The sequence below is a fragment of the Harpia harpyja genome, chromosome 6, assembly GCF_026419915.1.
Source record: "Harpia harpyja isolate bHarHar1 chromosome 6, bHarHar1 primary haplotype, whole genome shotgun sequence".
In the NCBI taxonomy this organism is placed as follows: Eukaryota; Metazoa; Chordata; class Aves; order Accipitriformes; family Accipitridae; genus Harpia; species Harpia harpyja.
Window position 1 is genome coordinate 44,917,651 of NC_068945.1, and position 12,948 is coordinate 44,930,598.

The 12,948-nt window shown below is 39.1% G+C and overlaps 1 protein-coding gene across 5 annotated transcripts in view; it reads left to right on the top strand.

Moving 5' to 3' along the window:
- The window catches only part of LOC128143520 (inhibitor of growth protein 3), a 193,841-nt gene that overhangs the window by 152,955 nt on the left and 27,938 nt on the right, over positions 1 to 12,948 (top strand). The window lies entirely within an intron of this gene.

The following is a 12,948-nucleotide window of genomic DNA, read 5'->3' on the forward strand; positions in this document are numbered from 1 at the left end:
ATAAACATCATCACTAAGCATGTTATTCAGTTTTCAGAAGTAATTAGTTGGTTTTTGTGAGGGGGGCCTTGTTCAACTAGTGGCTGCTTGATTACTTTAGCTGAATGAAAAGGACATGCAGTAGTAAATTACTGCAAGCAGGCTGTTGGGGAAAGCAGGGAGAATTCTGACTTCAGTCTGCTCATTTGGCACTAACTGCATGCAATCTGTGTCTGTCCATGTGTGAAAGCTACCTGCATGCAGTCTGCTGTTTGGTAAGGCATCAGGCTGTAAGGAGACTGCATTTTCAGTCTGCTATACACCAGAAGGCAAACCTTTAATCAGTGTCTTTTGAAAAAGATCATGATTAATAAAAATCCGTGAAACTCACTTCTGTGATTATAGCAGCAAGTGTGCTGCAAATTCATTAGAATCAATTTTGACCCCATTATAGTTTAGAAAATAAATTACTGCATGGCCAGATTTGTAAGTGTTCTAGGAAAACAAATTTACCTGTCTTACTCCTGTCTCCCAGCTGTGTATATTAAATGAGTATCTGGGGATGTGTAAAATTTAGTGCTGGACATAGCTATTAGACAGCAAGGAAAATATTCTGACTCAAAGGTTCTTTTGAATGAAATATGTATTTATTTTCAAAGGCAAATCAGTCCTTCATTACTTCATTCTTTTCATGGTAAGCCACAGTGTGGTAAAAGGGAAGTATAAATGATAACCAGATACCATCTATAAATACATTTGTCTTTTCTGTTTTGATACAGTCTTCATTGTGTGCATTGTCCAAGAAACTTTAATCTCGACTGATGTTGACTGATTTCCTTTTAAGTGTTGTATTTTTACTGAAGCTTTTAACTGAATAGGAAGAAAGGAGAAAAAAACCCACCACTTCTTAAATCTTCACATTCTCTCACTGTCTTTCATATAGAGAGAGTAAAAGTCATAGTCTCCCCTTCTGCAATACTGTAGGTTTGTACAGCACCTTCTGAATATAAGTAGCTTCAATATGAGTTATGGGTAGTGTAATGGAGACCTATCCATGCACTGTCTATCTGTCCTGGACATTTGCACAGAGACTTTCTCCAGTGTCATTTACACATTCTTAGCTTTAGCCCTCACATTTCTTTGTGTATGCAACAAGGCTCTAAACTTTACATCAGTAATAGATTTTTCATAAAGTATTTGCTGGTTACAGTTAGAAAGATTTGTGTAAATGCTCCCTTTCTAAAAATATAGCCTCTGAAGATCTTTGAACCTGTCTCTTGACTCACTTAAACAAAGAGCCTAATGTCTTAATAAGAGAAGGGTCTGAAATTTGGCAGAAAAGCCTCAGAGATGGACCCTCCATCAGAGATGGGCCCTTCATCGAAGGCCACTTTAAAACCAGAGCCAAATACAGAAGGGCCAGGCTGCTGCTTGCGGGGCTGCCAGCTGCTATGACCTGCCTCCCACTGAGCTGCGGGGAAAGCGCAAGGTGTTCAGGATCATCCCTGCCCAGAATGGGGACATTGCAACCAGCGCACCTCTCTTTCACATGCCTCTTTTCTTCCTGGCACCTTTCAGGTGAGGAGCAGTAGTCGCCCAGGTGGGGCACACCCCTGTGTCCCTCTGACCATCTATACCTGGGTGATATTTTTCAGTGCAGACTGGGTATTGAGCAGACAAACCATTTGTACCACTCTCACTGGAGAGCAAGCATAGGTCCTTTTGCCAGGGGTATTGCTTTTTGAAGAGGAGGGCGTTCAACTCTTGGGAGTTGACTTGAATGACTAGGGTGTTCAACAGAGCTGCCCGCAGGATCTGGCCCTGTGTGTTCCCTGGGACACCATTAAAGAGAGCCAACATCAAAGCGCATGGTTGCACAAAGCTGGCCGTGTGCTCAGGCTCTTCAAACGTGCGTCAGTGCAGACTGTAAATATGCAAAGGGAAATACCTCCTGTTGTCCACCAGATACAAGTGTGCTTTCCATTACAGTGAAGCCTCCACACATATGTAGACTCTGTCTTTACATGAAAGGCAGGAACTCGCTGGGGTTTTTGGCATTGTCTAGCAAAACAGTTTCAGAAGTCTTCCACTTGGTGTTTCTGAGCCTATGTTAGTGGCTTCCTCAATGTTCCCCAGTCCATGCATGGCTCTGATGTGTATTCCAAGACCTAGTATACCACGGAGAACAATTTCTATATAAAACAGCGTGTGCACTAATTCCTTAAACAAAAAACATTTCAATTCACCATGCAGCCAACATAACATAAATAAAGTAATAAACTTTTCTGGCTTTTTTAATGATTGTATTTAGTCAATTTATTTATTATTTCCTTAGCTTTGTTTTTGTCTACTTCCCCAATGTAACACAGTTCTTGAAATCTTGCTGTCAGTCCATCCACGGCTCACTATTACCTTTTCAATCCTTTAGGCCAATTTAAGCTCAATTTAGATTAAGAAAGGAAATCCCAATGTTCCAATTTTTTTTTTTTTAAATGAGAAGACGAAAAAAGAAGCAAAATCAGTACTGCTATTGAACTGGACTTGCAGAACTTAGTTCTTTTGCATCCTGTTTGGCAGTCACCAGCTTGCTATTCATTGTGAATATTTTGTTGAAAAAAAGGCAGTATTACATTCCCTTTCTCATGTTCAGGGGATGTGCAGGAGAATCCAGGGCAATCAGTTGGGAAGAGAGAGATTTAAGCATCCTGAGGCCTAGGGATAAACACCATGTCCAAGCAGTGTAACTAGGCTCCTTATGCATTGTGTAGGGAGTGTTAGTGAGGTAAAGCTTGCAGAGAAAGGTTTAATTTTTTTTTTATAGTAGAATATCTGGGGGAAGAAAGCACACACAAAAAAAGTGTCTGAGTACAACCATTTTTTAAATTTGAAATAGAAGACTTCAGCTTGTAGAAATAAGATTCTACATGAGCCAGCACAGTGATTAGGGAGTCAGATGTATGCCACACAGAAAATCGTACAGAAAGGAATGTATCTTAAGTATACCTTTCTCTGGGAGTTACACATCCAGTCTTGGGTTACAGGAGAGCCTGTCCTCCACTTTGAATTGCCACGTGTTCTCTCAGGGAGCTAAGTACATACTTCAGTTGGTCCTTTCTCACATAACAGTTAGCAGGGAGCCTGGTGGTGCTCCCTCCATCCAGTTTCACCCTACATTCTTTACACACATCTAGCCTGCGGGTGAAGCAGGTTCAAGGCTCCTTACAAGTCAGGATTTAATTGTATGTACAAAGCAAATGCAAACAGCTTCCTTGGGAGAGACTGAGACAGAATTGCCCAGAAAAGCCTATAGCCCACTGACTGGAAGAAAGACATTGGGAGCTTGAACTGAAATCTCTGCTAGAAATCAGTTAAAAGAGGCAGTTTAAACTGTGTTTGCTGTATCACAGGGAAATGTTCTACCAGGGAAATACCAGTTAATGCTTTGTGCACCTCACACTCCCAGTGGCATGTCCTGAGGACACCTATCAAATCAAACACTGTTGGCAAAGGTGTTTTTGAACTCTGTTAGGGCTAAAGGGGCTGACTAACATAGCTCTGCTGAGCTATGGGTGGTTTTGCCTATGCCCACTAGAAGAAACTTAGGCACTTAGGAGGATGGTAGCATCTGAGTTTTGAGATGATACATTACAGGTGGGAGTGGCGTTGGATGGTGCTCCAAGTCATCTGCCCAAGCTGATACAGAAAATGAGAGGCAGCGTTGTGAATTGGACCCAAACATCCTAAATGTTTGACACTGTCCCACACGACATCCTTGTCTCTAAATTGGAGAGACATGGATCTGATGGATGGACCACTCAGTGCATAAGGAATTGGCTGGACGGTTACACTCAAAGGGTTGTGGTCAATAGCTTGATGTCCAAGTGGAGACCAGTGACAAGTGGTGTTCCTCAGAGGTTGGTATGGGGACCAGTGCTGTTTAACATCTTTGTTGGCGACATGGACAGTGGGATTGAGCACACCCTCAGCAAGTTTGCCAATGACACCAAGCTGTGTGGTGCGGTCAGCATGCTGGAAGGAAGGGATGCCATCCAGAGGGACCTTGACAGGCTTGAGAGGTGGGCCCATGTGAACCTCATGAAGTTCAACAAGGCCAAGTGCAAGGTCCTGCACATGCGTCGGGCCAAGCCCGAGCACAAATATAGGCTGGGCGATGAGTGGATTGAGAGCAGCCCTGTGGAGAAGGACTTGGGAGTGTTGATTGACAAGAAACTCAGCATGACCTGCCAATGTGTGTTTGCAGCCCAGAAAGCCAACCATATCATGGGCTGTGTCAAAAGAAGCGTGGCCAGCAGGTCGAGGGAGGTGATTCTCCCCCTCTACTCCATTCTCGTGAGACCCCACCTGGAGTACTGTGTTCAGCTCTGGGGCCCCCAACATAAGAAGGGCATGGACCCATTGGAGCGAGTCCAGAGGAGGGCCACTAAGATGATCAGGGGGCTGGAGCACCTCCCCTATGAGGACAGGCTGAGAGAGTGGGGTTGTTCAGCCTCGAGAAGAGAAGGCTTCGGGGACACCTTACAGCAGCCTTCCAGTACTTAAAGGGGGCTTATAAGAAATCCAGAGAGACACTTTTTACAAGGGCATGTAGTGATAGGACAAGGGGTAACGGCTTTAAACTGAAAGAGGGTAGATTTAGATTAGATGTAAGGAAGAAGTTCTTCACTGTGAGGGTGGTGAGGCACTGGAACAGGTTGCCCAGAGAGGTTGTGGATGCCCCCCCATCCCTGGAAGTGTCCAAGGCCAGGTTGGATGGGGCTTTGAGCAAGCTGGTCTAGTGGAAGGTGTCCCCCGTCTTTTCCCAGTGCAAGCTGTAAATGTGAATGGATTTGAATTTTGCTAATTCCACTATCTGAAAATGGGGAATAGCTTGAGAAAACCATGTGCTTTGATAGTGCAAGAAGCAAGTATTTTGTGTGATAACAAAAGGAATTATTAGGTATTTATGGTTCTCTCTCAATAAAGTGTTGATATGGCCCTGACTGTTTTCCCTACTAATTAGGTAAAAAATGTACTATATTAGCTGGTCTTGTGGCTATTTTTAAGGAGCATTCTCTTCTACCCTCCCATGTTCAGGGTATATGGCATTCACAGTTCACATTGCAGAGAGATCTATACTCTACACCTTCCTATGTGCAAGAGGCACTTGAGCTCTAGCCTTGTCCCTTTGATTTTAGACTAAGACCTTGATACCACAGCCATGATGAACACAGCAGAACTTCTCAGACTGAACAGCTATCACTACATTCAGAAAGTAAGGTATGAGAAAAAGAATGAGTTGAAAAGCATTACTCTTCATTCATGAATTCTGAAATTGAGATACTCTGACAATGAATGCAATGCATTGAAAAACATATGTTAGCCAAGGACTCAGTCCAGTGAGCTACACATCTGCTAAAGCTACTGTTAAAGCTGCTTTTCGCAGTAAGCAAGGCTTGTGCATTTGAACTCAGTGTTTCAGGGTGTACTGTACCAAAAGTACTTCTTTCACACTTCTAGCACAAAATCCTGTAGACCTTGCAAGAACATCTATTAACTGTACTTAGGGCTTGGGGCATACTGAGCTTAAGATTCCAAGGAGAGATTTCATAGAATCATAGAATGGTTTGTGTTGGAAGGGACCTTAAAGATCATCTAGTCCAACCCCCTTGCCATGGGCAGGGGAAAGAGGAGGACTAAATGGGAATCCAAAACTGATGCAGTTCTTAAAGGGCTCCAGGTCAACATTACTGTGTCACTTTTTAAACTAAAAAACCACCAGAACCTAAAATAGCAAAATGCCTCTCTTTAGCTGCTATTCCTTGTTCCTGCTTTATCTTCATTTTGAGGGAGGAAGAAACACTAAATACTTTTCATTCCTTTTTTTCTTGCTTTGTATTTTTAGTTTATAAAGCATACAAGCTGGAAATCATCACACTTCTTCCTTGGGAAAAACATCATTAGTTGCATTAGGAAAACATGTTTGCTAAGAAAGAAGTTGAAAAATCCATGCAGATGTTAGCTTCAAATACTGAAAAAAAAGCTGTAATTATCTTTAGGTACAGTTTGAAATATTTTCCAATACTTATGTTTACAATATTTTATTCTTAATGGAGTTGGATTTCACATTCAGCTGTCTTAATTCAACTAATTCTGCATCTCTGAGCTGTTCAGAATCATAATTCACAAGTCCCGGCTAGATTAAGAGTCATGCTTTTTAGCCCTCATGTGAATATTTCTGTTCGATGGTTCACAAATGCAGAACTTTGAACTATTGACTATTTGGGAACAGGAAGGCAGATAGGGAGTCTAACCGACATCGTGTGCAGTATTAAACATGATGTAAAATGGAATTGAATCAAAATCCCTCATAGCTTGAAAGAATTCTTTTATGTTCTCCACACACATAAAAGATACTAAAATAGTGATATGAAACTTGCAATATTTTCTCTTTCTAAGTAGTGCTTATTTCTCAGAACAGTTTCTTAGCTTTCTGTAAGGTTAGCATTCTCAGTGCAGAGGAAGCTGCTTTGCATCTGCCCTAGCGTCAAGATGAAATTTATTTGTCTATATAATCTGTATGTGCTTTGAGGCAGTCATCTCTGTAGAGAGGCACCTACTGGGATTTTCAAAAGCTCTTTAGCAGATAGTAAAGATATTGTGTAGATATGACATTCTTCCATCACTGGTTAAAGCATGTGACATTATTCACAAAAAAAAATTTCTATGGAGAAGTTTGTGACTGAGAGAGAAAAATCCTGCAATTCATGGTATGCTTGTATTCTTAAGACAAAGTAATAAGTATTATAGCAACAACATGAATAACACTAGTAAGAACTTGAAAGCAATTTAGACTGATGGCTGCACTTCATCCACATTTCAAATTGTTCTCTGATGTCTCCACCATGCCTTGACAATATGGCCAGTATCTCAGTTTTTCATATCATTCCCAGTCTCCTACTGATGCCTGTGCACTGCATGTTCCAGCCCTGGGAGTGCCCAGGCTCCTTTTCTAAAGTGTTTTTTATGGCCCCTACCAGATCCGTGTGGAGCTGAGCATCACATAGTCTTTTAATGTGTTTTTTGTGACAGTGCCTTTGGGGTCATTGGGGAAATATTATCCCATTTTTGCAGATGGAACACATTAGGTTCCTTACAAAACACAGTGGTGGCAGTTTCTTTCCATTAAAACATAGTTGCAACACACAGACGTATTACTGCATCAGTTCAACCCATTAATCCTATATTCTCTGCTTAATGGATTTGTGTGTCTTTTGATGTAGGCAATGTCTTCATCTATGTCTTAAACAGTGCTTGATGAATAATAATAGTCATTGTTTTCCAGCCAAAAGCAGTAGTGAACTGAAATTTCTTGGGAGACTGCCTCTCTCCTTGTGAGAGCTTTCTAGACCTATTTTGTACACCCAGGAGTTTCAGTTCAATCTAGTTAATTTGGGTGTTGAACTGAACCAGCCTGAACCTCTGAATCTTTGGAGGTTCATCTATCACTGAATAATGCAGCCGAACAGAGGGAGACGGTTGAATAGAAGTCAATATGCCAACTGTTCCTTCATTTATTACTGCCATATTAATAAAGTTGATAGAGTGGAACTAATCCATCTGCTCACAATTTATTCCCTAGCAATAAGATACAATTTCACTATTTCATGAGCTCACTCTTTGACTAATTTTATTAGAATTCCTTCCATAGCATCATTTTTAATCACTTTTCATCCAGTTTTAGTTATGTGTAAAATACTAGAAAAAGATGGACTAAAGAGACATGAAAGGATTTCATGAGAAACTCGGGTCAGCTTAAATAGAACCAGATCAAATAAAGTTAAGTCAGCAAGCCTACGAAGGCCAACAGAAAAGCGTTCGAAATTACCTCTTTCGCAGGAAGCTTTGTTCTGTCATGTCTAAAATGTAAACAGTCAAAAGAAATAAGGCGGCCCTGGCAGCATCATAAGATGAGGCAGGGCTGCAGTGCCTTAGGGGAGGTGGCTGGGTGATCTGCCAGGCTCATGGGCAGCGCTGCCCGAAGGACTGCAGGGTCAGAGCTTGGTGGATGGAGCGGTGTCCTCCCTTCCTTGCCAAGAACTAGTGAATGAGGTTTATCTCATGCACTAGTTCCCAGACACGTGTGGGCTCTGGATGTTAAAAAGATGCAGGATTTTGGCTACATGTTGGTTGTATGCAATGCTGTAATGAATTCCTGTGAACTTAGTTATATTTCTCTTGTTTAGTTTAAAACATTCTGATATGCTGATCCTTTATTAGTCTGGTGGGGGTAGTCTTCAGTGATTTGGGCTGGGTGCAATTTCAGACATGAGTACCGAAGCAGAAATTACCTGTTTCTCAAAGTGTTGAGCCCACTATTCCCATTGATCGCTATGGGGTTTAATGCAAATGCAAGAAGGACTTTTACTGAGAAAGCTGAGTGTAGAGCCTAGATACAGCCCCCCCGGGTGGGAGTTTCCAGAGCGTTCAATTCATTAACATAACTCTACTTCCACTGAAAATGATAGTTGTAGCAACAGCTTTGAATGGACAGAGTTGGGTTATTCCAGAAAAATTCTGAAAATCCTACCTTCCTATGTTAAATGCCTTTTTAAGCTGACAGGTAGCAGCAGCTGTAGATGCTAAAAGTAACTTTATTTTTGTAATGTGGTGCCCTTTCACTGCTGGAGCACTGACCGTTCAGACGAACACAGATGAACAATTTATCCCTACTCGATATGACTTTTCCCAGGAAAATCGTGGCCTTCTTACCTTCTCTCTTTTTAACTGCCTCCAGTTTGGTGGAAGCTTATTGGGTTAATCTGTAGGCAATTACTGCAATTTCAGAGTAATCATTCTTTCATTAGGATGGAGGTGGGAAAAAGGTACAATAGCAATTAAAAATCCATTAATAGTTAAGTTAGATTTCTTAATCTAAAGCATAACTGCAACTACAATGGTATTTTCTATATGACATTCATTCTGTGATATTAGCTGCATGAGTGTGGATCATCTTTATGCTGCTTTGGTTATCTCTCTCTCTCTCTCTCACACACATCTGTATGATTTTAAAACTGGTATTTTTTTTTAATATTTATGTACACCTGAGTGAAACTATGTATGTATATGTATATGCATACGCATAAGTATATAATTGAGAGGAAATATAGTGGTTATTGAAAGCTGAGCTAAACAAACAAAATTCTTATTAAATCAGGCACCTACACTATAAATACGTGAAATAACATATGCATTAATAGCTCCAAATTAATAATTAGAGAAAACTGTAAAGTAGCAGGCTCAAAAATCTGTGTGATCTCTTAAAGGCTAAAACTATGAAGTTCACCGTAGTGTAGTCTGAACAGAAACAATTCCCATTTCACACAGCAGATGGACTCCAGAAATCTTCACTCTCTAAGTATCAACTGATGTTGACTGAAAGCTATCTAGATGTACAGAGGAAAGCTTTATTCCTTTTTTATTTGCTAGTGTCCAGAAAATCTTTCGTAAAGATAAAAGACAGTTTATTAGTAAAATGCCAAACCAGTCTTATAAAAAGTTGATTCTAACTGTGCACTGAAGTATGTAACGCAGGGGAATTTTTCTTTTGATTCTAGTCCAGACATTTCAAGGGCCTTTTTATGTCTGCCTTCTAAAAATGAAGGTTTGCAGGGAAAGCAGACCAGAGCAAGAGCTATCTTTTAAGTTTACATGTCTGGCTCTCATCTTTGCCATGAGTGATCTTTTGTAAACATACTTAAGATCACAAGATGTTTCATCTTTGGGCAAGGCAAGAAGGATGTCATGTCACTGCAGTACCTGAAGAAAACATTAAGAAATCTGCATGTGGTTAGAAAAGCCCTTAATGTGCCGTACATTGGTGAGGCTGTGGTAAATCTCTAGCTGTCGCAGATTCATTTTGCACATTATATTAAATATGTCAATAATGATAAAAGATTGGTCTCCTACAAAAGTAAAGATGAAACAAATAAGGCTTGTTCAGTGATTCACAATCTCTCATAACTGTATAGTTTTAGATGTGAATTACATATTAAACACAAGCGGTGTCCTTTAAAATTCATGGTTTGCATACTTTGAAAACACAATGAAGTCAAAGGGAATTGGTGATGTAGTTTGACCTGCATATTGATTGTGATTAGTAATAAATCAGCCACATGAAACTGTTGTTAATGATGTTGTCCAAGGAATGCAATTAAAGTCAATTTTTGTTTGTTTAAACACGTACCCTGGGCAGAGGTATGAACAAGAAAATCCCTGTTAAGTTATTTTACAGCACTATGTTGAGAGCAATGGCAGCACATTCAGGAATTTCAGGCTTTCTTGTGAAGTCCTGTGCAAATTGTTTTACTGCAAGGTAGAAGCTTTCTGATGTTAATGTTAGTTGAAGTAGTACTGTCAAATAGCTGTACAGTGTGTCCAGACCCAGAGGCTCCAAGACAACATCACAGTTTAACACTAGAAGATACCGTACCATTCATTTTGTCATAACAGCTTTCACTAGTTATAGAGCATTAAGAAGAGAACAGGACAACTGTACAAAAGAACACACACATATCTACCATTTCTCTGACTTTTTGTGCACAAAAATGACCTTAAACCTTTGAAGTAATTTTTTTTTCCACCATGGAATTTAATGAGGTCAGAATAATTGAGATCAGAATAATGGTGAGACAACTATTTCACTTTGGGGTTTGATTGCATAATCAAGACCCACCTGTATTTACTAAATTCCAGCATGGATTCTTATGTCCATCTATATCAGTGGCACATATCCTACTAACTACCAAGTTTCACCTTGACAAGATTAGGACATAATTGTCATTTGCTCATTGGTCCAATTTAGGCATAGCATCCTAGATGTAGCATAATTTCATGGGAACAGTGAAAGATATTACATGACAGTTGCTGAACCAATTTTAATATCATTTTAGAAAATAAAATTAGAAATCCGCATACTTCAGTGAAGAAAAGACCAATGAAATATTTTTTACTTTTTGGAGAAATTACATTTTACTATTCTTTTTGGTTTCAAGAATACTCCTTCTTGAAATGAAGACACTCCAGTAAAAAGGTGTTTCCATTTGTGTAGTTTGTTTGTAACTAATTAGTAGTACTAAGCATATGCAATTCTTTAAAAAGGCAAATTTTGAATTATTGAACATTACCATGACTACTATTCCATTTAGCCAGAAAGGGCCACAACTGCATTTTTCATACAGTATTTAAAAGTAAAAGCACATTAAATAATGATTGCCATGGTTAAATTTTTATAATATTTTCTCCTTTGTCACAAAATTATCTTTTTCACTATTTTAAGTCCCAGTTTTATAGCTTTTTGGTTTTAGTGAAAAAAACCCTCATTGTGTTCTGGCAAGCTTATCAGAATACAAAAGTGTGGATGAGACAACGAAATATGAGATAGTAGACACTATTTCTTAAGCTAACACTGACCCCAGAATGCTCCTGTCTTCTGATGGAACAACTGGCAATAGCACCAGTTTGGGCAATGCAGTATGGAGGATGAGTATTTTTACAAAGTAATTTGAAGAGAAATTAATCTGAACTAATGTAGATATATGCCTCTGAATTGTTCTAAACTCTTGTTACAGTTGAGGGAGAAAGGCATTTTTAGGATGTGATTCATTTTTTCCTGAAGTGCACATCTAAAACAGATTAAAAATGTGTCCTAGCAATGCAATTTCTCTGCAGAAACAATAAAGGAAAACTAGAATGAGCAACTCATGCAGCCATAGATGCTGTAGATGCCTAAAATTATCGAAAGAATTGCCGGATGTCACAAATGCTGCAATGTCATTTATATCATGTCAGTGGATACTTGAACATTATAACTATAAGGCACAAAGTTGAAATAACCCATTACTTAAAATATAAGAACCCACATGTGCTAAAACTTATGGTAAGGAATCACTATTTATCTGGTTATTTTGTCTGAAATTTTGGGGAGCTGACGGCACCTCTGGCCTTCCATAAAGAATAACGATCAAGTTTTCTAAAAGCCAATAACACTTTTCACTTGCAAATTTTAAGAAATTTATTTCAAATTGATTGATTGGTATTCCAGGTTGTTACTGCTAATTTTTTAGGCATCTGGCATTAATTAATTCTCCTGTATGTTTCTGTTAATGCCTATAAAATTTATCAGAAATTACCAAAATGTGGGCGACTCAGCTCCTTATGAAGTGTGTTTACAATGCATGCCATTGCATTAGCGGTCTCTAGTTCTTTACTACATTCTGTTGATTTAATAACCAGTCCACATTTCTGTATCCAAGCATAAATATAGATAAAATATTTCTGTGTTAATTGTGGGTCTTAGTGAACTCTTTCTTTAACTAGAACGTGAAAAAAGGTCAGATTCTTTTCTATGAAGAAAATTAATTAAAAGGTGAATGTTTTTAAACTTAAATATGTCCATTGTTTATGTTACCCTTATGGTAGTGTCTGAGGTTTACTATGGATTACACCTCACATGAAGACCCACAAGGAGATCATAGTTCTATTAAATCCTTTCCTTGAGTACCCCTAATAAGTTTTTGTAACCATTCTACTAGCTCAAACATTTTCCCCTTGAAATTTTTCTTTTTTCTTTCTTTTCCTTTATGCACCTCTATCTCCTGAAGCTAATTTGGGGCATGTCATCAGAGAAATGTATTCCATATGACTGCAGATATGCATACAAAATTGCTAAGGACAAATAGGTAGAGATTGTATAATAAATAGAGACAACGTGACATTACATGGATGTTATACATATTTGCCCTAATAAATTTTCTTATATCTTTAGCAAATGTAGTATCTTGTACATTTACTGGGGATTGGGATAATTTATTACAAAACCATTGTCTGAATGGAAAAAGGATTCTAAATTTCATGTTAAAAATATATATTGAAGAGCAAAGGATGAATGAATTGCAGAACCAACCCCAAATA